We start from the raw sequence: 26791 nt of genomic DNA, 5'->3' as shown, positions 1-26791 counted from the left end.
GATATTTATGAAGCATTGGTTAATATTAGCGTTAGTGCCATGGAAAAGCCAATTAAAACTTCAATTTTTAATTTTTAGAAATTTGTAAAAAATTCAAAGCAAAATTTGTAAATATTACACTGCAGACAAAATTTGTAAATATTACACTGCAACCAAAGTTAAAATGGGCAGGAAAATCCTCTATACAACTTAACCAATACACTGCAACTGTCCACAAAGTCAAGAAGGAGAAACTAACAGTAAAGATTTCTATTTTAATTATTTCTTCAGCATTTAGGCCTCACGATGGATTCTAGATACACAGATCATCAATTAAAAGAAATTTCTAATCTCACTCTTGATTTATACAAACTTTTTCAGAAGGTGCTTTCATTTATATCATTCTGCAAGGAAAAAAATAATTTTTCATTTCTACTCTCCCCTTGACTAATATATAATTTCTTATTCTTTGCTTTTCTTCACTAGAAATTGCATTTAATTCCCCTTCACTTTTCAACGGCCATATTAAGAGTAGAATTATGCCAAAAGCTCATATGCTGTGGTACTTAAAAAACAAACAAACAAAAACCCAAAAGCACCCACCAAAACCAAAATTATTTGTCATTTGAAAGACTGAAACAGCTACAAAACATAAAATGTAAAATCCAGTTGTCATTCTTATTCCAAGCACATAAATGATCAAGAGTTTGTAGCTGTAGGACTACCCATTATAGTCACTTAGTTTTTTTCTACCCAATGAAATGATTGTTACAATATCATTTCTCAGAGGCAACAAGAATTAAGGCACATCATCAGCAGAGTTCACTTCTGCTGACTTTACATAGCTACTCATAACTAAAGAATAATGACATAACTCCTAGGTATCACTCAGCCACCACATTTCTGTTCCACAGTAAAACTCTGTTTTAGCCACTAGATTGTTTAGCAGCCTTTGGAAAATAAGTGCAAAGGGCAGCAATCCAGTGAAAATTATCTGTGCTATTAGCAACGTATTCTGACTCTTTTGCCCAATATTAATTCCTAGACTTCCGCATACAATTGTGCAGTTAAGTACAATTAATTGCACAGTTCAGTCACACATTAGTTACATCCATAACAATTTTATCTTATCAAGAATTACACACAAAAATTCACGCTAAACCCATAACTTCTTTCCCTGTGCCCTGATTTCAGCTGGGGTGGAGTTAATTTTCTTTCTAGTTGCTGGTACAGAACTGTGATTTGGATTTGATATGAGAATAATATTGATAACACACTGATGATTCAGATGTGCTTACCCTAAAGTGAAGGATTTTCAGTTTCCCTTGCTCTGCCAGTGAGCAGGTACACAAGATGCCAGGAGGGAACATGGCCAGGACAGCCAACCCAAAGTGCTCAAAGGGATGTTCCACACCAAAGATCATTCCCAGTATATAAACTGGAGTGTTGGCCAAGAGGGATCAATCACTACTTAGGGACAGGCTGGGCATCAATCATTGGGTGGTGAGCAACGGTTTTGTGCATCATTCATCTTTTTTAAGGTTTTATTACTTCCTCTTTTTGTTATCTCTCTTTTCATTGTAATCACACTGCTGCTTCTGCTGTTAGTAGTAGTATTTATTTTATTGCAACTATTAAACTGTTTTTATCTCAACCCTTGGGTGTTACCTAGTTCTAATTTGATTCTACTACACATACAACTCTCCAGGGGGCAGGGGAGAGAGCAAATGTCTGCATGGTACTTATTTGTTGGCTGAGGGTAAATCATGACACCCTGGCTGTTTATCAGAACCTTAAAAGAGGAAAGTAATTTCTTTATCTTTCCTACTTAAGAGGAGAACCACTTTCCTCATCAGCTAGTGATTGCTTAAACTTTTGGCAGATATTGCACAGACACTTAAAATTGGTTTAGTGCATTTCTAAATTCATGAAATGAAAATGCAAGAAGTTTAACACTTAATGTTTGAAGCAGAAATCTGATCAGGGCAGAGATGAGTAAATGCCCATGGAAAAGTTTAACAAGTACTGTGAAACAATAATCCATTTATTAAACTTCCCTTTTAAGAAGAAATAAACATCTCAGGAAAGCACAAGTATTTTACAGAATATACTTGTGTGATAAACTTTGATTTAAAAAAAATTCACCTCTAAAAATTAAGTGTTTAAACCATGTAAAAGCTGTTACAAGTATGCCAACCTTACTGTAACTTGAATGTGCCATGTCAAAACCACTGCCTGAGATCCTATTACCCATGATACATGGAGGATCCACAAAACAGTTGAAAAAGAGACATAAAAACATCCATAAATTGTTAGAACTTCCAAATCAACACTAGGTTGCCTACATACCAGCTAGTCTAGCCTGATGCTCACTGGTGACCACCACAGACGCACACCCACAATGTGTATGCCCTTTCCTCTCCCTTCTGCTGCACAGACCCATGGGCTCTGCAACCTATGAAGAGCACAAATTCCTTTTCACATAGGAAAAAGGTGCCAGAGAAGGAGCAGCGACGAAACCTCTATGTACTGATGTGACTCCCAGCACTGCCTCACTGAAGAGGCAGAGTGTGACCTGTGGCAAAACCAAGGAATTTTTGTCCTTCAAAACGCTCTACTAATCTAATTCAGATTAAAAACGCTCTCTAATCTAATTCAAAACGCTCTCTAATCTAATTCAGATTAAATTTATGGAACTTGCTAGCTATAAGCTATTCAAGTTTTGTCATAAAACCCTGAGTCAGCACTACAGGAACAAAGCCTAGCTTTTAGACCTTGGAGACCAAATGGACATCACTGAAGTACCCACATCACTGAAAATGGAGGTTTTAAAATAAATTCTTAGTTTAAACTATTTTATTAAACTGATAATTTCCCTTTTCTAATTATTAACTGACTATTCATCAACTCTTTGATGTCACACAGAAAGAAAGAATTAAATAAGTATATTAAAACACAATATGAAGTGATCCTATTGTTCTTCACTGCATCTAGGTACTTACCCACAAGTTTTTTTCCACCAAGGGCCTAAAAAATAGTTGCAACAACATGCATCTTAAGTAAAGCAGATATATAATGTCTGTATAATGCAATGTTTTTGTACATTGCATTATACAGACATATTTACAGATTAGAAACATTTTTAATTTTTCTGAATTTGTATGATCAGTGTTTGTAAGCATGTATAAAGTACTTTTTTTGCATATACTAGGACTGGACTGTGCATTTATTGAACTTTGAAATATTAAAACTTACAAGATAGTAATCTACTATTTTTTCTCTAACTCTATTGAATAGCAACCCAAAGTTAAACTTATTATTCAGAAAAGCCTCCTGAAAAAATATTATTTTCAAACAATCATAAAATGCCATTATTAAGTAATTGTGGAGAACCATAAAGCTCTTGATTCAGGGAGGCTTGTCGTCTTTTTGACCTGGAAAATTAGTTTCTTTTTTCCTTTCTCTGCTGTTTCTATATATCGAAGAGAATTTTAATAAAACCCTGTTGTTCTGTTGGAAGTTAAAGAGCTCTGTGTGGGTGTACACAGTGCCTGGACATCTTGCAACTGAATGCCTAGAATTTGATCTTATGCAATGTAAAAGTAAAACGGCATTTCTACAATGTAAAACCAAGTGAGACACTTAGCAGATAATAAAGTTTTTCCATGCTTTTTATCTCAGCAGGCACAGTCAGTAATGATCACTAATAAACGCCTTTCACCAGTAGTGATTGCAAAAAGTCTCTTCATCATTTCTTGTTTTGCATTTTTTTCTTTTACCTATTTCCCCCTACACACTCCACAGTTTGAAATGTAGTCGAGGACACTATCCCTAGGAATCTCATTTACAAAGTGCTTAAAGAATCATCTGAGGTCAAATACTGTTAGGAATTCAATTGAGGTAGCAGCAATTCAGCTTTCTTCCATGCTGGAGAAATCCATTTCAGAGCCAGAAATATAAGTTTCCAATATAGTATCTGTTTCAAAGTGAGGTTAATATGTGAGGGAGAAAGAATTTTTTAAAAGAAGTAAAGATAAAAAAAAAGTCCTGAAGTTTTAAAATCAAACTAGTTTCAGCAGTTGTAATGTCTTTAATCTTTTTCTATGAAATTACATTACCTTACAATACTGGATGATCAAGAAAAATATAATAAATTCACCTGGAATGCACTCATAACAGAGGCATCATCCATAAATGTATCAATTATAGGAAGATATTACTATAAGCATTTGTCACAATTTCTCATAATTTTTAATTTCAAACTATTGTTGGCCATTGCAATTCATTTTATCAATTCATCTTTTAACTTTTTCAAAATACATTACATAGAGCTATCATCATAGAATTATTTAAAACAAAAATAATTACAGTAATAAAAAGGAAAAGGCTTATTTATGAAATAGGCATGCAACATTTTTTTTTCAGTCAGCAGTAACGTAATAATAAACAAAACCCAGATAAAATTGACCAGAGACACAGATGTAGGATCAGAACCAAAAGTATTTATGCATGAAAATGTGAACATGTTTTCTTCAGTCTTTCTAACAGAACCTGCATCTCTAGGTTGCCAGAGCACTGGGGAAAACATCACCAGCTCTGATTTTCAGATCACTGGGTAAAGAACAAAGGCAACTCTTTCAATGGCCCCGACTAGGTCCCTGCCTCACAGACGTTTCCTGAAAAAATTTGTAAGTGATGTGTCATTAGTGAACACAGTATAACAAAGCAATCTTAAGGTTAACATGGTAATAATTCTTAGAAAAGGACAGTAGCTTCTCCTCTAGGTCTACCAGTGTCATATTTCCTAAAAATATTGACTTCATCATGAGAGGGATTAGCACCTGAATGTTCTTTGTCTAAAATTTTATTTGTTTGCAACTATAATTATGGAGAGAAAAATTGAAAGGTCAAAATGGCTTATAACTAAGGAAGTTATTATTTCCAGACAGCTCCTCGTAACTGACTGGGTGACCTTTCCTAACAAACATACTGCTAGGTTTATTTCATTGTAGGTCATCGATTTAATAATTTATACGTAGGTACTTGGTCATTTACTGTGTCACAGGTGAAGAAAAAATGTGCTGCACACAGTGAAACTAAAACCAATAGCAATATCCAACATCCTCAGTATGACAGAAATGCCCTAACCATGTGTTTGCTCTTTGATCTCTAATGTATGACCACGGATCTCCTCTTTGGTGTTAAAGACTGATTTATCTGTGTAAAGTCTTCCTCTCATATCCACAAAAATAGGAGTCTACTTCTCAGGTACAATCAAGCATTTAAGGAAGCTTTTGGGAATAACTTAGAGATGCCAGCTGGTAAGTTTGAGCTATATAATTAACAATATTTTTACATCGACAACAGATGAAATTAAGCGCAGAAACTCATAATGTTTTGGTCACAACAGAAGCAGGTGTTATTAAGACAGGTGTCAGTCTTCAGTTGCTTGCAGTTTTGAAACAATTGCACATCCTGAGAAAGTTTAAAAACACCCACTTCAAAATTTCAGTCTGTATCAGATAAATTTTAGGTTACCTGGCCCTTTCAACAGTGCACTTCTGAAGCCAAAACAACACACAAATCTTCCATAAGAAACAGAAAGTGCTAAACCTCTGTGAAAAGTTTAGGAAAATTGATGAGAATGAACACAGAAGGAATATTCACGAATCTGAAGGCGATGGGGATGAGGGAAAATGGGATTTCCATTGTGATTTAAGCCAACTGTAAATTAGTGGGATGAGAAAATAGGTAAGAGGGGAGACATAACATACCAGGGCCTCCTGAGCTAGAGCCTCCTCTTCAATCTCAGCACTTTCCTTGTGCCAACAAACTTTAGTGAAACAATTGTCCCACTCTGTGGGAACTTTAATACTACTTACATTTTTTAAAACACTTCTGAAGACATTTTAGCTTTATATGAGAAAAAAAAAAGAGAAGAAAAAGCACTTCTTGATTCTTTATCCAATATAGTATACGGTGTAAGTACATCATCAGACTTGACAATTTGAGTGGTTCTTAGACAAAGATCCTGTGTATTTGTCAAAAAATCTCTTCTGCCACTGTATATTGTAAAAGAGTGATAGATGAAAACTCACAGTGATTTTTTCTTAATTACACTGTCATTCCTACAAATCCTTGCAAAGTTCAAACAAAAAAGACCTTTTAGTTTTATTTAAATTAACACTTTAGAATTACACAATTATAATTCCATGATTCAAGTTGACAAGACTAATAAAAAGTTCAAGCTATTACTACTATACCACTACCTTCACCTTGACTGTTTGGTTTTTCTCTTTTCTTTGTTTTGTTCTTCTTCCAGCATTATATTCTCAGAAGCTGTATTTTGCTGTTACCATGGAAAATAAAACTGTTTTCAGCACTTCATTTATCTACCCACTCCTTTTATTAGTTTAAGTCTGACTAAATGTGCCCTCAACCTCACGTATCTTTAATAGTGTAGAATCTATTTTGTGAATGTGGCTGCTTTAGTTCATTTTGTTGACCATCTCCTTTCCATCAAAGGAAGGTGAAGATGAGAATTTGTGGTTGGAGTTCAAATTTTGGAAGTTAACTGAAGATAAAGCTAGCATAAATCAATGCCTAAGTGATAGAGCCTGTGTAGATCTTTTTCAGCTGTGGCAGGATTGACTGAGAATCAAAACTTAAGGGCTGATAATTATACAGAGTTTTACAACAGTAGGACCTGTTATGGTTTGACACTGGCACAATGCCAGTGCCCTCTATGAAAATGTAATTTTTTAATTGAATGCTGTGAAATGTGATTGAGAGCAGAGCAAAGCAGGCTTAAGCTTAATAACAAGAAAAAAAACTTTATTAGACTACTACTACTATGCTACTATAAAGGGGGGGGGGGGGAAGAAGAAAGAAAACACACAATTTAAAATGAAAACTTTTTAAAGCATTCCTCCTCCCACCACCCAACTCCAACAAACTACAGTGAGAGACAATTTGGACTCTAATCAGGTTTCTACTCTCTAGATAATTAATACCTAGTCTATCTGCAGGGAGAGAGGAGTCTCTCTTGTGCCACAGACCCCCCAAGAAACACAGCTGCTACATCTTGTGCTTCTATGTCACTACATGGCACCGCCCGGAGAAAAAAGTTTGCTAGTGGTGACCCTCTCCTTTCTATGCACGGTGCTCTCACTACCAATGCATGGATGGACAGACTGCTTTTAGGATTTTTCCTTTCAAGGATGCCCTGCCAAGAGGGGAAAAAACAACAGTTCAGTTTTTTATTTTTGGGACCAACAGTCCCCCCCATTTTCCCCTGGGGCTGAGGATCTATGAACAGAGATTTTTTTTCTCTTCTTCCTCTCTGAAGACAGGGGGCACTACTACAAACTTCCTTAACTTTTCTTTGTTCGCTCTACTTTTGTCTTTTCCCAGCTGAAGCATGGTCTCTTTGGCTCACCGGCATCCTCCTAAAATACAGTCTCTCTTGGAGGAGAAGATTAGTTTAATCTGTGGCTACGAAGAAAAAGTCCAGCCAAACAGCCACTCCATCATCTCCTCCCACTTAGAATTTCTCCTTCCAACATCCCGGGTCCCAGGCTGTCTCTCTTCCTCTCTTTTTCAAACTAAGGAGGAGAAAAATTTTACAAAGCTTTTATTTTTCAGGAAGGGTTAAAAGTCCCAACTCCCAGAGATGGCTTGCTGCCCAGGCTCCAGCTCCCACAGCCCGGCTGGGCACCTTGCGGCCCCCCCGCTCTTCTCCTTCCCCGCGGTGAACTGCTGATAAAACCACCGCTGTCTCTTTTTCTCTCTTGGGAGAGAGAGACTCTGGGGGGAACGGAGACATCCCAGATTTTCTCCACCCTTCCATCTGCAGGGGGCCAGGCCGGGTTCCAGCCCCTCCACCCTTGGGCCTTCCTCCGAAGGCCACATGGCTTCTCCCCTCCCCCACCCAGCTCGTGGCCAGGCAGGGGAGAGTCCTGCACTGACCGCTGACCGTAACCCAAAAAAGAGCGAGTTCTCCTGGGAATTCTGCTTTTGACTCCTCTGTGTTTTCAGAGGCGTGTCCACCTTCAATTGGTCAATGTCCAAATTGACTTCTTCCTTCCGGAAAAATTCTTTTCCCGTGTCAAACCACGACAGACCTAAAGATGCTCATCATATCTCAAAACAGAGTGTACTCTTCAGTGCATATACATAACAGCCTTTCTGCCAAATGTAGCCTTATCCTTCTTTCTTTATGTAACAATACATTCTGCATTTCAGAAACAACGGAATAGTATTTGGAGTTTGCTTCTGCTTTTAGTAACCCTAGAAGGATTCTTTTGTAATTCATCATCGTCTTGGTTAAATATTGCAATGATTAAAAATTACCATGAAAAGCATCTCCCTGGAGATTAAGTAATATATTCTATTGCAATATTTTTAAGCTAAACTTTGAAATTTCCTTACCAGGTAAAACTGCATTTCTAAAGTGTAGCTGACAAGATTAGCATACCATCTCTGCATTTTGTTTATAGCATAAAAGTTGACTACCCACAGAGATAAATACCTTTCATCTCTGTCTCTACAAAAATTTGAGTATCTGGTAAAAGCATTTTTAAAATTATTTGCTTTGAGAGATTAGAATTTCAATCCTTGAAACTAAAGGTTGGAGATTTGACCAAAAATCAAAGGCATGAACTTCAATTGTCAAGATTTTTGGGGTAGGAGGTTGTAATTTGTTTTTCCAAGCTAATAAAAATCAATTACTATGAATAAAGACTTAACCATGCTACATATAGCATATGCTAAAAAGATTTACAATAGCTTTATAATTAATATGTATCCTGAAGTTACACAGGGAAGAAGAGAAATTCCTTCATATGTATTTACCCTGAAGACAAAAATTTTTTTAATCCACTTCATGGTACAGTATGCTATTCTAAATATCTTATGCAAAAAACAGTAAGAATAGAAATTTCTAAATCTGCATCACTGAGTACTACATACCCCCATATAAGTGACTTCATTTCTCATTTGTATTCATATCATTCTATCTTCAGTGATAATAAGGCCTAAAGACAAGCAATAATAAAAATTTCAAAACCAAGGCCTCATGAGGCACATCAGCAAGGTAGGTTGCAAGCATAACACATTTAACTGTGGGGTAATGGTGTAACTCCTTAAGACTACGCCTCATACTTACTCAAGAAGGTTTCTGTTGCACTTGTACTCAGTTGCTTGCAATTAATCCATGAAATAACAATGTGGTTAAGGACATGACCAAAACAGGCACCAGGCTCAATACGCAAAATGTCTGACAAACTTCATCTATAAGATAGATGTGAGAGTCTTCCCTTCTTCCCAAGATTTCTGCTAAGTGAAAGCTCTTTGGGAAAATTCTGTGCCACATCAGTACAGATAACAGCATGACAAAATACTTGATGTGTTCTTCAAATTGTATATGTGCAATCATGTATATGAATTTAAACATGCAGTGTTTGAGACACACAAACTGGACTACAGCCTGAATCAAAGAAATGCCAGAGTGTTACTGAATATATAATTTTGACTATCAATTGTGAAGATTGATTTGTATGCCTCCACCTTTTTTCTCTTCCTTTCTGCCCATTCCTTACTTTAAATGTGAATGAAAGGTACCAAGGCATTTTTTCACTGAAGCAAAGATACCTCTCTTTGGACCACTGGGAAGGAAAACAAGTGCTATGAGTCATTCTAAAGTCTGCCTCTGACACATGGAAAAAAAGAGGCCTTAGAAGCATCTCCAGGGCCTGCTTCAAGCTTTTCTGACTTTAACACCAAGGTCAGCATTGTATTTTTCATTCCACAAATCCCATTCCTAGCCTGAATGAACAGTGAACAGCTTTGTATGCTGCAGTATCGCCATGATTTATCCACCACAGAACTATTTTCTCACTTTTCTAGACTCAACCTGGCAACATGACTAAGCACTGTCTTTACAAATTTGCATATATACCCAAGGCTTTTTGTCTCTAGGGCTTGTGGTGAGTGTCCATGAAGTCACTGAGGCTCTTGACAGCTGAGGTCTGATGATTTGGTCAGGTTTGAAGTAACCACTCCCATCACAGAGACTGAGAATGTACAGCAGACCTCTAGCTGATGCTGTCTTGCCTGATGCCATTCTGGCTTTGCTGATCATTTGGAGTCTGTACTGTTAATTAGAGATTGCTTTAGCACAGTATCATATGATCAATATATTCTGAATGGCAAACGTTTGTAGAAATGATACCGGTTCAAACTATGGCATGACCAGGGGTAATGGTAATTTATATTGTGTTTATTTTTCACAGGGATTAGAGTCTGAAACCTGCAGATTTTGAATTTACCCTAAAGTGGCTAAAACAAGCTTGCTGTACTGTATGAGATTCATGAGCAGCTTTTCATTTGGGGTTAATAGAAAATATGACAAAACGGGATAATGTTAAGTTTATACACAGGATATAAGAAAAGAAGTTTTGAAAATTGAGTAAAATTATCCAGTTATAAGATTTTGGTTTGATAGTTTTGCAAGAATAGTCCCCTTACATTAATAAGGCAGATTGGGATATAAAAAAAAGTTGAACCTCTTTGTGGGATAAGTACAAACAAAGTCCTAATGCTGCTCTTGAAATGAAATATCAAAGCCATGTAAATAGTGATTTGAAACTCCCAAGACTCAAGTCAAAACTGAAGCAAAGTCCGACTCGCTATTGTGTTGCATCTGTTTTCCAGAAATCAGCTTGTGGGAAGTATGACCTAATGCAAATAAATCTACAAGCAAATAAAAAAGCCAAAACATTAATTTGAAGGCAGAGAACTACTCATAGATTTATTTTGCATTATTATCAAAACATCCACTCTTCCTTTTATAATTCTATTTCTAAAACTAAAAAGACATTGCTGTCATAGTCACAGAATCACAGAATCACTGAATGGGTCAGGTTGGGTCATCTTTTCTTGAGTTTGAACAGGCAAACCTTCCCAGCTTTTCTTCTTAAAAGAGATGCTCCAGTTCCTTAACCATTTTTTGTCACCTTCTGCTGAATATTTAACCTTTGCATGGCTGTAAACAGGAACTACCAAGGGAGAGCAGAGGGACAAATCTGACAGAGTGAATTCTGCCTCAAAACTTCTTAGCTTTGAGAGTGGATGATCAATAATGACCTAACAACACCAGCTGATACCAAATCACTCTTCATTCATTAGAATAATTTACTCACATTTGTGACCATCAAGAAAATAGAGCATACATGGACTTTCACTGGGTGTTCATTAGAAGAGAAAAGTGATATTACAAAAAAATGAGTTGCACAATTTCCAGATGCTTTTTTTTAATATTGTTTATACACTATTTTCCTATTTGTTATCCTGGACAACCTACTAATTTACTTCCCAGGAAGTTTCATCAGTGATTTCTTTTAAGTACAAATGCTCTCACTAATGCTGGACGCAATCTTTCGTTCCCTGAAGAATTTTATGCTCCACTTCAAATTTATACTTCCAACCCAACAGCATTTTTTAGTAATGACCAGAAATGCATTAAGTTATTTTACATTAAATGAAAAGTTATTTTACATTAAATGAAAGTCCTGTGCAGCCAGGTAAGTAAAGATGGAAGATCAGATGAAAGAAATAGAGGAAAAACACTTGGACGGCTGACAGCTGCTAATTATTAAGAGCAGTAACATATATAGCAATAAATGTGCATACATTGCTTTTCTAAGTAATATGGATGCCAGGAAAGACAAAGTTGCTGGAACCTTCATAGCCAGCAGGACATAGGCCAAGCACATAGGCCAGCACATCAGCCAGCAAGTTTGACACTGTACTGTTTGAATAGGCTCTTAAGTCACAAATAAATATTCCATGTTTGTAATATGAGGTACCCTATATATAGAGACTTATTTCCTCTTACAGTGAAAAATGGGTAAGAAAAGCCTATTATTCACCACCTAAATAGCCACCAGCCAGTGACTAACAGCTAGCCTATTTGATCATGAAGTTGTAGCTTACTAATATGAAGTCATATTTCATGGCAGCTCTTGACTGAGAAAGAGCAAGAAAATGCAGAGCTCACAGGAGGGCTTCTGACAGTTGCTGCCATGAAATGTTTTCATTTGTCACTATGACAGTGAACAACAAGATACCGACTGAAAGAGAGGGCACAAGGACAAAGCTGTCTTCAGCCAACTTTCACTGAGCTTTGGCACACAGACATATAAACACACTTGGGGTTACTTAAATTTTCGTGATTTTGCTCAATAACCTTATTAATCATTTGTATTTTGGGCAAAATATACAACTGCGTGTTCCTGATGCTGCAGTCATGCATAACAGCAATTGATGCAGTCCAAATGTCATTAAAAATTGTCTAAATCTAATGCATTGGTGTCTTTAATGACAACTTTATTATGATTCCTGGCTTGTTTCCCATGATCAACAAAGTTTTCCACACTTTTTTCCTTACTATTCTTTGACATCTCAAAAGCTGCTGCTTTTTTTTTTTTTAACTAAAAAAAGGAAGCTAATTTTGTATTTCTACAGAAATATTTTTCCTATTCAAGTTTAACAATGCTTGTTTTCCTACACCTGAAGGAATTTCTAACACAATTTATGGTCCACGTAATGTTTAAATCAATGAAATAATCAAGAAAGCAGTAACCTTAACCAGATATAAAAATTCTATGAACTTCAACATGAAAAAAAGCAGACCTATTATCTCTTGAATATTATTAGTATCATGCCAACAGCAGCACAATATTTAAAAGTTGTCTTACATGTTCCTTCCACTACACTTTGCATTATGCAAAATATAAAGCTAATATAACCCTAACATTTCAGTAATATTTCCTACTCACAAAATCAGTTAAGGTAGCAATACTCAGGTTTTAATTCAGGTTAAAAAATGAAGCAATTGATAAGCAATTCGAGTGCTGTAAAATTGCAAAAAATTTATTTTATTTCCATAAGGACGAAAGCCAGTCTGATGTCATTTTTTGAAGCCTTATTTCTAAAATATCTTTTATGTTCATCAACCTACTTCTAAAAGCAAGCCCTTGCCTATCTCCATATTTTTCTTCATTCTTTTTAAACATTTTCCACCAATAGGATATCATCCTGTTCTAAAAATCGTGATCATATCTTAAAAACATTCATTGCCACATCACTAGTCTTCTTAAAAGCTAGAAACAACCTTATTTGTTTTCCTGAAAACATTCAAAAATGTCATTTATAAGCCTGCTAACAGAGGCCTAGGAGAATAAATGAAGTTCTATACAGAGTCACCGGGAAGAAAATCAATTGAAGTGTTCATAAACTCATGAAAGGGAAAGGAATAAGACTAATGAGCAGATCTGAAACATGTAATTAGTGCTTTGAATACAGAGATTGGGGGAATTTCAGTTCTAAAACCTTAAATTAAAAGGAAATTGTCACTAACCTTTGTAATTGTAAAGCTACATGAACATCTGAGACGATTAAGTATGCCCGAATAAGACTAGGATTAATATTTGTCCTAATCTACAATATATGTTGCAGACATGAAAAAGAAAGATCAAACTGAAAAGCAGCCTGCTTAAGAGACATAATTTGGAGGAATGGGGGCTTCTTTCAGATAGGATTTTCTTTGGTACGGGCATATTATTTCAATCTTGTACATTACAGCAGGTGTTATAAAAACAGGATAACTGAAGAGCAGGTCTGTGAAGGCTGTCCCAGCAGGTAGCTGGACTTGGCCACAGCCAGTGTTTGTCACCACAAACAAAGCTTAAAGACCAGAAGCAAGATAAGCACAAGTTACCAGCTCTCTCTTGAGAAGTTTGAATGAGTGCTTGCCTTGCAGATGAGCCATAGATAAGAATTTTAGATATACTTTGGAAACAGAATTTTCACTAGATTCTTCATCTTCCTGGTAAAGATTATTATTCTTCCTGTATTGGTAAGGGAAAAAAAAAAATAAAATGAGGGAAAGTAGATGTCAATCGAGTTATTTCATTAGGTTATCTCAGTAGTGCCTCACAATGTTCTAGATTTCCAGGATGCTGAGAGGAGTACAAACAGTGTTTATTAGTAGAGACCTCCAAAATCTGTACCTATCCTTTGTTGATCCCAGTTAAGTCTTGAAGAAAGGTAATACAAAGAAATCCCCAAGATTATAATGTTCCTGACCCTTGGTGTCATTCTCTTTCTTATGTGAAGTACCCTATAAGCAGGAAATGAACATTTACCAGAGGACAAATACTGTGGAGAGGAAAGATACTGAACAGAGACAGCTTCCTCAGCCTGTCTCTCCCACGCTTTCATCAAAAACCCTTTTGCTCTGCACTCCTCATTTCCTTGGATCATTCACTTTATTAGAATAGCTTTCCGTTCCAAATTGAGAGAATATGGGAAATAATTTCTCCATTTCAATAAACACTTCAGAGGAAGCCATTTTAGAATAGCAAATTGTTCCCAGGAGCACAGACCACTTCGCCTTCAAATAAAATCTGGTTTAGTAAAGGAGCTGGAATTACCTTTAATAACTTTTTTTAGAAGCTGATATAGAGGTGGGGGGGGGGGGGGGATAGAAAAATGTTTTAAATGTTCCACCAATAAGCATGATTTCAAAACAGATTCAAGATCTTCTGTCAGGAAAAAGCTGGATATCTGGATCACTGTGCCAGTTCATGCCATCTCAGCCCAGAACCCTATACTTGTACACTGAATGACAGCTTCTGTTTGAGGCCAAGCAAGAGTCAAGTTCCTTGCTGTTAACACACCATAAGTCAAACTGCTTGAACTTTGCCCTGAGAATTTTAAGCAACAGTCATTATCCATGTATATCTGTCTGGCTTCAGTTTATACTTTTGTTTTGATTGCCATTTTAAACATTTATCTCACTATTAGTATCATTATCAGTGGTGGTAATAAAATTCAAGCAAGTTCTTCATCCTCAGAAACTACCTACGTATAAGCAATGGTCATTCAGATAACAGCACTTTGGAATTGCTTCACTAGATTTAGCTCTCTAACATAGCATTTAGCCAGTCAACATACTCTTTGTGTTGGGCACATGTCCTGAGATGCTCATATCTGCATATGAATAAAAAGAAAATTTTCATAAAAGACAGTAAGACTTAAAAGCTAATAAAATGTCAAAAAATAGTACAAAGCACAGACATTTTTTCTTACCTATTTATTGCTAACTACATAATTTTAAAATATTTATTACTGCCCATTTCTTTTTGGTTTAACTATAATGTTTGGGTTTCATTTTAAAATACATATGCTTCATTTTTAGTATTAGATGAGAAGCGTAAATAGTCAGTACATCATTTTTTAAAGGTCTAGCTAAACATACTTTGAGAGAATAAAAGCATTTTGCTTAAGCCTCAGCTAAAGCTACTTTTCTTCTGCAACAGTGTGTAGAAGCAATACAAGAGGATAATCTCCAACAATTCAAAAGTATGACACCCTTAATACTGACAGAAGTACTTTTCTTTAGCTTCTACAGTACATCCAAATGACAGAGGCAGATTTTTTAAACTTCTGATTGAAAGATAGGCTATTTAAAGCAGCCTGGCTGTTCTGGATATATGAACATGCACCTAGCATGAGCAGAGCAGAAATGTTAAATCAGGAGCTTAATGCTTATAAAGGGGTTTCACCTACTTAGACTAGCTTGTTGAACTAGATATATGTAAGCTCGGAGGTTAATGAATCTTGAAATGGAGCTCCACATGTCTCAGTAGACAATACTGTGCCTGTTAAAGCCATGTAAGCAATTTAGCAATTTCTTCAACACACAGCATGCTTTTCCTTTTTAATGTGTTTTATTACTACTGAATGAAGATGCTCATTCTTCATTGTTGGTTCCTCTTCCCAAACTTAGCTGACAGTGTCTCTGTCCATCTGAAGAAATGGTGCAGCTCTCAGAACCACGTGAGCCTCCATACTTTGTCTCTAAATCTGCATAGCATCAACTACCATAAATTCAGTCCCCGCCCTTCTTCTGGGGTAAAAACAAGAGCCACTGGTGACACTCAAGCACATAAAAATCATATATATATTTACCATATATAAATGCTCCTTCTTGATGCAGTAAACTTGAAAAATACACTTGCTTCTCTTCTTCAGAATCTCTATCATGCAACTATGTCTGTCTTAGAAATAAATAGAAAACATCTGGTTTTACCCCAGTCATGTTGGTTTCTTCATAATATACTGATGTTGAAAAGCAAAAAGATCAAACCTTGCAAAATACAAGTAAATAGAGGCCATCTCTGATGAAATCAAAGCATTAATATGTGAGGAACAGCGTTAGGCTACTGAAGAGTAAAGTCAACTTGCAAGTACTATTTCCTCACACTACGCCTCGATTTAAAGTGCACACAATTTTTCAGTTTGTCACCCACCTTCACTTGCTTTCTTCTGCATCAGAGGAATGTAAGCAATATTATACCTTATTAATTTTTGCTATGGTTTAAATAAAGGTTTTCCTGTGATTAGTCTACAAGAAAGATTGCATGTTTTCACTCACCTTGTGCTAAAAAAGGAATTCGTTGTACCTATTTCCAATTTTTAAAACAACCACTTGCTTAGCCTCTCACACGCATGGCACCTAGTCAACCACTGCATTTGATACTCAGTCACAGCAATAATCACCAGCTTTTTTAAATCCCTATCTCACTCCTGATTTAATAGTGATATTCATCATAACCTAATGCACACCTTATAAAAAGTATGTAATACACATGTTGTAAATAGCAATGCAATTATACCAAACTTTCCCTTCCTCCTTGTGGCATTTGAGGCCATCATTACAAATAAGCACTCAGCATCAGTATCAACGTTCAGTGGCACAAACAGCAAGAGGCATTATGTCAGCAGCATCTGATTTTTGTTACTGCATGCACCATTACTCACTTCGTTTGTTGCTCTTGCATCTAAGCCTTTAAATTTGCAAGCTTGCCTATTCCGCTGTGCATTCATTGCCTTTTGCTGTCACTTCAGCCTTGTTTGGTAACTCCCAGCACTAGATAATTGATTACTCTCTTCACTATCCCTTTGTGCACATAGTTATACTAAATCGAAACTGTCACCTTAAAATTATTGTGCAGCCTTCACACTTAGGTATTAGTACATTAAAGTGCTATCTCCAATCTATACTACAAAGTTTATTGTTTTAATTAAAATGCTCCCCATGGTCTCCAAAGGAGATGATCCTTGCTTTCCCCTTGCCGCTCTTTTATGAGTCATAAAATTTTCTAATTATCCCATATGATTTTTGGAATTAATTCACCTAATTTAACTTACTCAGTGTTACAGTGACTTCACGTATGTACAAGTGAACAGATAGTTCTATTTCATTAGTGAAACACATTCATGGCTTAACCCCAGGCAGCAGCCAAGCCCCAGGAAGCCACCACTGGCCCACTTCTCTACCAGCAGGATCAGGAAGAGAATTGAAAGGGTAAAAGACAGAAAAGCCAGGAGTTGAGATAAAGGCAGGTTAGTGGAAAAAGCAAAACCCATGTGCACAAGTAAAGCAAAACAAGGAATTAATTCACTAATTCCCATGACCAGACTGGTATTCAGCCATCTCCAGGAGAACAGAGGTCCATCCGACTTAATGGTGACTTAGGAAAACTAATGCCATCACTCCAATGATATCATATGGTCTGGAATATCCCTTTGGTCAGTTGTTTTCATCTGTCCTGGCTGTGTCTCCTCCCATGAACCTCTAGCCCCCTCACCAGCAGGGCAGTATGGAAAGTATAAAAGGCCTTGGGTCTGTGCAAGCCCTGCTCAGCAATAATGAAAACTTCTCTATTACCATCACTGTGTTTAGCACAAATCCAAACCATAGCCTGACATTAGCCACTCTGAAAAAATTTGGCTGTACCCCAGCCAAAATCAGGAGAAAACTTATTTAGTGGAATACGCCAGAATTTGCTTTTCCAGATGGGACATCAACAGAATTTGTCACCAGTATGTGCTAACATTACAGTGACTAGGATTTTTCACCCTGCCTTTTGATTGGTCCTGAGGTTTGACCCCTCCATGGAACTCACTGGATGAACAAGTTACTTGAAGAAAATGATACTGCGTTTGTAATCTGAAACATACAAGCATTTTAAAAAATAAAATTTAAAAAATTATTATTCCAGTCTTCCTTATCTTTAATAACAACAGTAGTGTAAACCCTGGAAATTTATGAAGCCTCACAAAAAGTAAGGCTGCTGTTACTGTGCCAATACCAAACTATTTCCACAGTGTTGGGTAGTAAGAAGCGGCTAGAAACTGCTGCCTTTCACAAGTGCTTCAAGATATTTTTTTCTCCCTTAAGAGCACTTAACAGTGCTGAAAAAAAGGTTCCATCCCTCAAGAACAATGAAAGTGAATTTTAGCAGACGCATTCAAAGGTGCAAGAGCAGTCAGTTACAGCACTGAAAAAATTTACAGTAGAAAAGATAATACCTCCAAAGTTTAGAGCAAAAGGAATTTTTACCTCCATATGTAGAATTCTGCTCAAGCTGAAGCCTTCTTGAGGAATAGGGCTGCTTGTTTTCTTCATGCTGACCATTAGTTTTTCCTCCCAGCTGACCACTGGTGACTTGGTTGTAGCCATAAGCAGTTCCAGGCTATGCCCCGTGTCTTATAATCACTGAACTTGATTGCCTCTCTTCTTAAGGTGTCTGCTATCATGACAGGTGTGTATATTTCTAAACTATACTATTATTTCAGACATAAATGGCTCATTCTGCAGTTATTGTTACTATCTCTATAAATTTTTTAAGTTTCATTTCTGTTATTGTTTCATCTGTTGTGTTTCTGGTTTGCAATATATGCCCAAAAGATATGGCCAGAGATTACTGTCAAGATGGGGAACTCTGTGAATTGTTTGCATCATGCATGCAGTTGGTAGCAGCAGAATATAGAGACAGTAATCACTGCCTATACTGGAGAAGCTTTTGAATTCAGCCTTATTGGAGAACCAAGCCATTGCTCAACTTCTTACTTTCTTTCCCCAAGATTACAGCTGTGAAACCTTTGACTGGGTGATCTAAACCATCCTGCTTATAATGGCTCTATAAGGAGCTGCTTTTTTTTTGGGCAACCTGCAATCATCACAACACACTCCAATTAAACCCTTTCTAGTTATTATCAGCATCACAGTTCTGATTAAAACCTTGTACTTAGAAACACTGCACTGTTCCAGCCAGTATTTATTTACTAAATCAGAAAGATAAGCCCTGAAGTGAGATTAATTACTTATTTACAGACACTGTAAACAATGCACCAGTAGTATCCAAAGCTGTTATTACCTAATCAATCTGAAAATACTAGGTGATGAATTAATACAGCAACTTCATGTTTTTCAAGGGCAAGTGAAAATAAAAAAGTATCAGCATCAGCCTGAAATTTATCCGTTTAGAGAACTTTTTGTCAAATCGACTTCATATTCATCACTTTTTAATCATCTCTGCTATTGTTGAATTATATCTTTTTCAAGCACAGTTATGTTTAGCATTTTTTTGATAATGGAAATATTTTCTAAAGAAAAGGATCATAATTAATTCCCTTCCATAGAAAACATTGCTTGAATAGACTTATGAAGCATCGTATCTGTGTTAACTAAATGATAGGACATTTTTCTCCAGATAAGTAAGCACTTTGAATAAATGAAAAAAAGCCATATTATGGAAGTAGTAAACAAACTTTTCTAACTTTGAGCTTGGAATTCTGCTGTATTCCTCTTGAAGATAATTTCTTCTGAATGACTACTTCTGTATCTTTGAATTTAGTTAAAAAGAGGTCAAAGATTCTTAAAGTTCAGATAATATTTCTTGAAGTCTTTTTTATTTGCTCCTTCCCTCTATGGTTTCAACAGTCATTCACTGCAAGAGGAATTATTTGGGTGAGAAATAGCCCTAAACACTGAAATCTTTTACTTCAGAGTCTCTGCGGGTTTTTTATTTACATAGTACTCCAGCTTGCTTTAAAAACTTCTGTCTCTCAAAATACTTCTTCTAGGCCATTTGATGAAACAGGGCTGTTACAAACATCCCAATAATTGGGATGAATCTTGTCATTTCTCACTACTTTCCCTTCCAGAGCCTCAAATATGTCTGATTTGAAATCTGTCAGACTGTCTATGTTTCCCCTTGACCACTCACAGTGAGCATTTTATTGGTTCATTCAACATAGATCATTCTGCTTGATTAGAATTTAGAATGATTTTTCCTGTAGCACATCTCAAGATATACAGTGAAGAACACAGTTTGTATCCAAATCATTTCCCCTCTATTTCCATTGCTATAATGAATGTGTCAATGCATTAATAGGGTGCCTCTTCTCTACCTTTCATCCTGGTTTGAAGGAGCTCAAACAATGGAGAAAATTGTATATATTTGTAATATAAATATATAAAGACAAGTACAAACATATTTTTTAAAATAAGCAGTGGTATACCACTTTACCTGGTAAAACTGCAGCCACCATGACTTTACTCTGTAGTTTAAGTATATTGCATGGCGACTCAGATCTTGGATCATACAGCATCCTAATCATGCTTTTACTGCAGAGACATAGGTGTGTCATCTTCAGTGTTCCTTTGTCTTCCCGTATTTCATATTAATGCCTTACTACTTTATATAGGCTTTGGAAGGATAAAGACAGTGACCAAGAAGACATTTGTGGTACAGAAAGAAGCAGCTTTTAATATGTAACATGTTTTTTATATATTCTGGCACAGATCTAGGGAGGTAACATCTACTTCCTAAAATATTGACTCTTTTCCTGTGGCCAAACTATTTATGCATGCACGTGACATAACCTTATCAGAAACTTACGGGAGAGAGGAACTGCAACTGCTAAGAAGGCTGAAAGAGCGCTATTTCCAGGCTCTGGTCCTTACGAATTATGCCACAACCTGATTATGTCAATTCATATTCTTTTGGCACAGGCTCTGTGCATCTTTCAGCAGAGGATTAGGGCTTTGAAGTCAACAGTGCACTGTTGAGGCTGAGGAAATGGGGTGACAGAGCATGGCATACTCCTGCTGCCAGGTAGGTTGAACACAAAAGATGAACACCCTTTTTCCTTAGAGCTCCTCAGAAGATGGAGGACAAGTTTAATGTCTGGTGATCAGCAAAGGAATTTCTTGAAGCTGTTAAATAGTCCACTGAAGGAGGAATCGAAGATCTAGAAATTGAAATAGGTTGAATGACTAGTGACACAATGAATTTTCTTCATTTCGGTGTTAGACTTGGCTGCAGGCTATAAGCAAAGCTCTTAGTGTGATAACTAACCAGCATATCACAATTCAAAGTGAATTTGGGTGCCAGTTGACTTTTTAAGAATGCAAATTTACAAATACTACAAGATAACAGCCCTCACACAGAAGGAGAACTTCACCAGACACTGGGACCTGATCCTCAAACCCTTTCCACCCCACAATGCTCAGTGCTGGTTCACTGTTCATGTCAGACTAGACACTGCCATTTTGGACACTGCATTTTCCCAAACCAGAGCACAAAATATCCACATACAAGCTTCTGACAGCCCTGCACCTTGAAAGGGAAGGTACTCATCGCTATGTACACATTACTAAGATTTCTGTACTTCCCACATAATCCTGGAAAACCCAATCCAGCAGCTAATATTAAAATGTCATCATCTAAGACATGTTTCCCTCAGTAAGTCGCAATTAAAATCTTACCATAAAGGAGTGTATCTTTTAGCAAAAACTATAGTGTGTAGAGAGATTAAATACTGCAGTTCATCACAGAGTAATCCCTGTGTACTGATTTTGTCAAAGCAAACTTGGTTTTAAACTTAGAGTCATATCCATATTTTGCTTAATACAGTCAGAGGCTACCTGAAAAACAACAACAAATTACCTCAAATTTACTGACTGCTCTGCATGACTTCCCATGGCCAGATTATCTTTTAGAACAAAACAAGCCAAAAAGAAACCTGACAAAAGAAATCTCAATCCTACAACTCATATTTTACGGTACTCATGAAAACTGCATTGGTAAGCATTCTTTTCATTATCAATATTAAACAAAAAGAGTCTCTATTATTTTTTACTTGACCAAGAGGTTTACATAAATTTTTAATCTATACCTTCAGTAAAAACTTGTTTCTCTCTTGGATTCGGTAGATAAAACACATTCAAGTAGAATTGTTTTTCCTTCCTCACCCTTGTTCATCACATATATTATCTATAAATATTCATTTCATTGTTTTCCATCAATAGAGAAATATCTAAAGAATGAGTGAATTTCTAAACTGTTGAAAACAAAGCTACAGACTGATGAAAAATATGGTTGTTATGGCTTTAGAGGATGTAAGCATAGTTCAGGACAATTCCATAATACTTTCATCAGCCCCTTCAGAAAATAAGGAAAAGTAGTGTCCTACCTGCCAAAGCTGTTATTATACATCATGTTAATGTAATTCGTATTTGTTTCTACCAGTGACTCATTAGGATAACCAGAGGCAATTCCATTTGCATGTCATAAAAGCTGACTGGGATTCCAAGTAACATAGATCCAGACCTACTTGATCTCCGTTGATGTTGCAGGAAGTTTCCTAACATTTCAATTCCTGCTACCATATTCAAGACAGTGGGACATTTTCTAAGAGAGGAACATATTTATCTCCAGAGGTTTCAAACAGCTCCACAAATTGTTAGCAAAATAAAACAGAAAAGAACATCATTCCCTGTCTGTAAGGAAATACAGAACAGTGATTGCTGAAAGCCTTTGCATGGAACATTGACACTATAAACCTATAGCCCCTCTGGCTATCAGTGCAACCATCACGCTTTCTCCATCTTCCAGATGGCTAGGGATGGGAAGAATGCTGGGGAGGGATGTATTTCTTAGCCGCAAAGTAATATTACAGCTAGGATAAGTGGATAGGGAACCAAAAGATATTTTCTTTCACATTCATTGCTGAAGATTCAGAAAGTTAAAAATTGCAATATTATCCCTAGTCCTTACTAAACCAGTCTACATCAACGGCAATGGAAAAGAAATAAAGAAATGCTAATATTCCTTAAGTACTCTGAATAAAAAAAAAAAAAAAAAAAAAAATTATCTGGGGTGCTTTAAGAAAGAATTCATGCTTTTTTCACACTGTTACATTTCCAAACAAATAGACTTGTTGATGGGGAAAAATCCACCAGCTGTACTTTTCAAATATCCTAAAAGAACTGAAGAGAGGTAGGGAGGAATGTTGTACACTGAAAGTTTCCCTATATAATGCTAAGTTGCAGCATTACAACATTAGCCTTCCCCACACTCTTCATTCCTTGTGACATTTTAAGGCATAAACAATATCATGTACTCATAATAACTTTATTGCCTTTAAGAGTAACTGCATACCTCTTGCCTTCAAATTGCACAAGGGCCTCATAAAGAAAAGTTTTCAGGAACATCAGACAATGTGCTTCTGATTCGTCAGGCACAGCTTTGGTATTGTTAAAGTCTTCCTAATGTAAATAAATGAAAATTTTGTTACATGAGACTGTGTAGCTTCAGAAGCAGATTCACATTATGTACCTTTTGCCCTGTCTCTCTTGCTTTCTATTTCAGTGAGACAGGTTAAAAAAGAGAATATCCATAAACATGCAGGATCACTTGACATTAAAACTTTGTTTGCTTGCAGCCTTGGCACTCAGGTCTTCTTCTAGTCATTAGGAATACGTGCATCTTAGTTCAGATAAGAGGATGTACTAGCCACACATCTACCCAAAACCTGAATTCATTGCACAGCTTCCCTTCTTGCTGTCATTTCTTAGTCATAACCCTACTTCTGCCATAGGTTTCTTGTCAAAATATGCCTTTAACTTGTTTCCATTACAAAGATCTTCACAAGACTATTTATTTGTCTTGTTCTGACCTTGAAGAGAGAGCAAAACTATATGATTATTTAAGAATTTTTAGGTTTAAATTTGTACTGGCTTAATCTTCAGCTACAAGAATTTTAGCTCTGTAAAACCTAGGTAAGGGCAGACTCAAGGGATATTTATTTTGAGAAATATTTGCTACAAAACATTGTCCCTGCCAACATTTTAGTAGTTCTTTGTGTTTCTTAAGATTAAAGATGGAGTTGAACTGATGGTATGACTGTGCTCACAGCAAGTCCTTTACTTTTCTGTCTCTAAACTCAAAGGCCAAATTTGCACTTATCGAAATGAACCAACCAATTACCTAATTTTAATCTTTCTTTGTCCAGCAGCTTTTTATCATTCATCAGTTTACCATGAAATATCATCAGTGATGTCTTTGATGACATTCACAATATAAGGATACATCACCAAAAAGACTAAATGTCTTGCAAAAGTGAAATTTGGTGCTAATTTTCTTTCCCTTAAATGCTGCTTCTAATGATAACTCCATGCCAGGTTCTTTCCCCAATTTCTCCTTCTATTCTCCATTCAAAAGAGAAATTTTAATGAAGACAAGACTTTCTACCAGTGTTCAGGTGATCTCATAAATCTGTTTGCATTAGGTGGACATGAATTATCCATACTTCACAGAGGAGAAGCAGGAGTAGTATCCCATTAGCAGGCAAGGACACAGTAAGTATGAAATGACATGTAGCAGGTGAAGTTAAGCATTATGATGCCTAGTGACATTCTGGGGGGAAAATAGAGCAAAAAACCTATGTTCAGTACAAAATCAGTAATAGTGATATTGCCAGCAAAATTTTTTCTGAAGTAAACTCTACCAAAGACAGTATCATGAACCAGGCTTATGAAGGCTGGCTATCTCAACCATGAGCAGAGGCATTGTGTAAAGCAAATAATCTTTTTGTCATCAAGAATGGCAACTGAGTGTCCATTTTAATTACCATCACTCTGAATAAAGATACATCAATCTGCCATTTTCACTCTTACAAGGACACTGCTGTTTCCAAAAGGTAACATTACAGGTAACAGTAGGAGGCTTTTGCTGGCCTAACTGTAGCTTTTGTATTGTCAGTTCAGGATTCCTTTCATGACTTACACATTTCTATTATTTTCCAGTATTTTCTGAAGCCCACTTCATCAAAGAGTGTTTGAGCCTTGACAGTGGCTTCAGTTTTTCTGATTAATGCTGAAGTGCCTTCATGGTTAGTGTATATATTTCTTTTCCCAGTGTGTCCAATTATTACTATTCTAATATATGGTGAGGGTCTCACTTCAAAAAGAATTTCAGCTAAGCTGTGTCTTCACAGATTTTTCTAACTTTCTAAACAATTATCTGCCATCTCTTGGTTTATGTGAGTTAGGAACACTGTGTGTTAACTGGATCTGTAGGACTACAGCATATTCTTAAACCTGCTTTTGGCAACACATTTTTTAACATGCATCATAACAAGCTTGTCCATGTTACAGTTTCTTCCAAGCATAGAACTCATTTGAGAAAAACTATCAAAATATTGAAGCTATGTAGCAAATTCTAAAGGTCACATTGTAGCTTTTTAATGAGCTTCTAAGCCTAAAGCAAATGGCGTATAATAAACAGCCGATATGGAGTATTCACAGTTTTATAAGGAAACTCAGACGCCCGTGATCTTGGTACTGAGTGGCCACTGAATTGCCAGAAGTTCATTATGCATTTGGCACAGGATGGCACACTAGCAAGGCTGGCAGTGAGCATTTCAACTCCTTTGCTGATACTCCTCAGCACTGTTATTCCTAGTTGACCACGCACAGTCATTTCTATTGCAAAACTTTGGATTTGTGCAAATAGCTGAGTTTTGGTCCTCCTGTGTAACTAAAACAATCTGGGCTACAAACACTCTTCTCGGACATGCTTTCAAAGCTCTATTTCCTGCACTGAGGTACTCAATTTTTATTTTAGGTCTTCTCTTCAGAGATGGGGATCTCTAGTAATTCAGAGACAAATCTATATATCCAGAAGCCTTTAATAAAATGAACGCTGGAAGTGTGAACTTTTTATACTGGCAGGAAATTGTTGGTATCCATGAGGTTTCATTGGGCTGGAACTGTGCCCATCTAGAGTCAGAATTCAGCCACAATTGCACTTGGTGGTGCAAATAAACTCCTCTCAGCTCTGAGCTACTTGATCTCTATACTACATTCTGTCTTGGTTGCATTAAGAATTTTCTGGAAACATTTTCTCCATCAACAAGATATTTGAGATTACAAAATTCAGTTTCATATTGAAGCACATTCTAAACTGCAAGACTGTGGGAATGTGACTAGGAAATTCCTCAGCCTGTGGAAAAAAAAACCCAAGAAGCACAATTTTGCTGGTTTGTTAGTTTATAAATTACATCCAACATGACTCAGAAAAATAAAAGGCAATATATGTGGTCAAAATTCAGTAGTCAAATATAACACAGAAAGTGGGACAAGGTATAACATGCCAGTTTTTGCTGGTGGTGCATTCTTCATTTCTATTTCTCTCACATCTTTGGAAAACAGCCCATTCACTAACTGCTCAAATTTTCATTAATCAAAACCCTTCCCAAAAGCTTGCTGTCATGCCTTTTAGGTGAAAGTGCATCCATCTGAGTGCACCCATGAGAACACAGACTGAAAGGCAGTTCTTTTTATCAAATTTAGTGAGCTATGGCAGGTAGCTACTTAACCTGTCTGACTGTATAATATCAATTAAAATAAATAAAGGATCACTGCTTCATTGCACTAGAGACTCTAGATTGATATGCATAAGTGCACACTTTTAGCAGCAGGATTCAGGATACCACTATATCAAATATTGTTTAGATTTACTTCCATCCATTTTTTCATTGGCCTTTTTTTGTCAATATAAATGTTGTTACTTAATCACAATTAACTATAGCTTGTTTAGCTAATTACTCA

This window comes from Taeniopygia guttata, chromosome 2, assembly GCF_048771995.1.
Source record: "Taeniopygia guttata chromosome 2, bTaeGut7.mat, whole genome shotgun sequence".
In the NCBI taxonomy this organism is placed as follows: Eukaryota; Metazoa; Chordata; class Aves; order Passeriformes; family Estrildidae; genus Taeniopygia; species Taeniopygia guttata.
The sequence above is the reverse complement of the archived record's forward strand: the minus strand, read 5'-3'. Positions refer to the sequence as shown.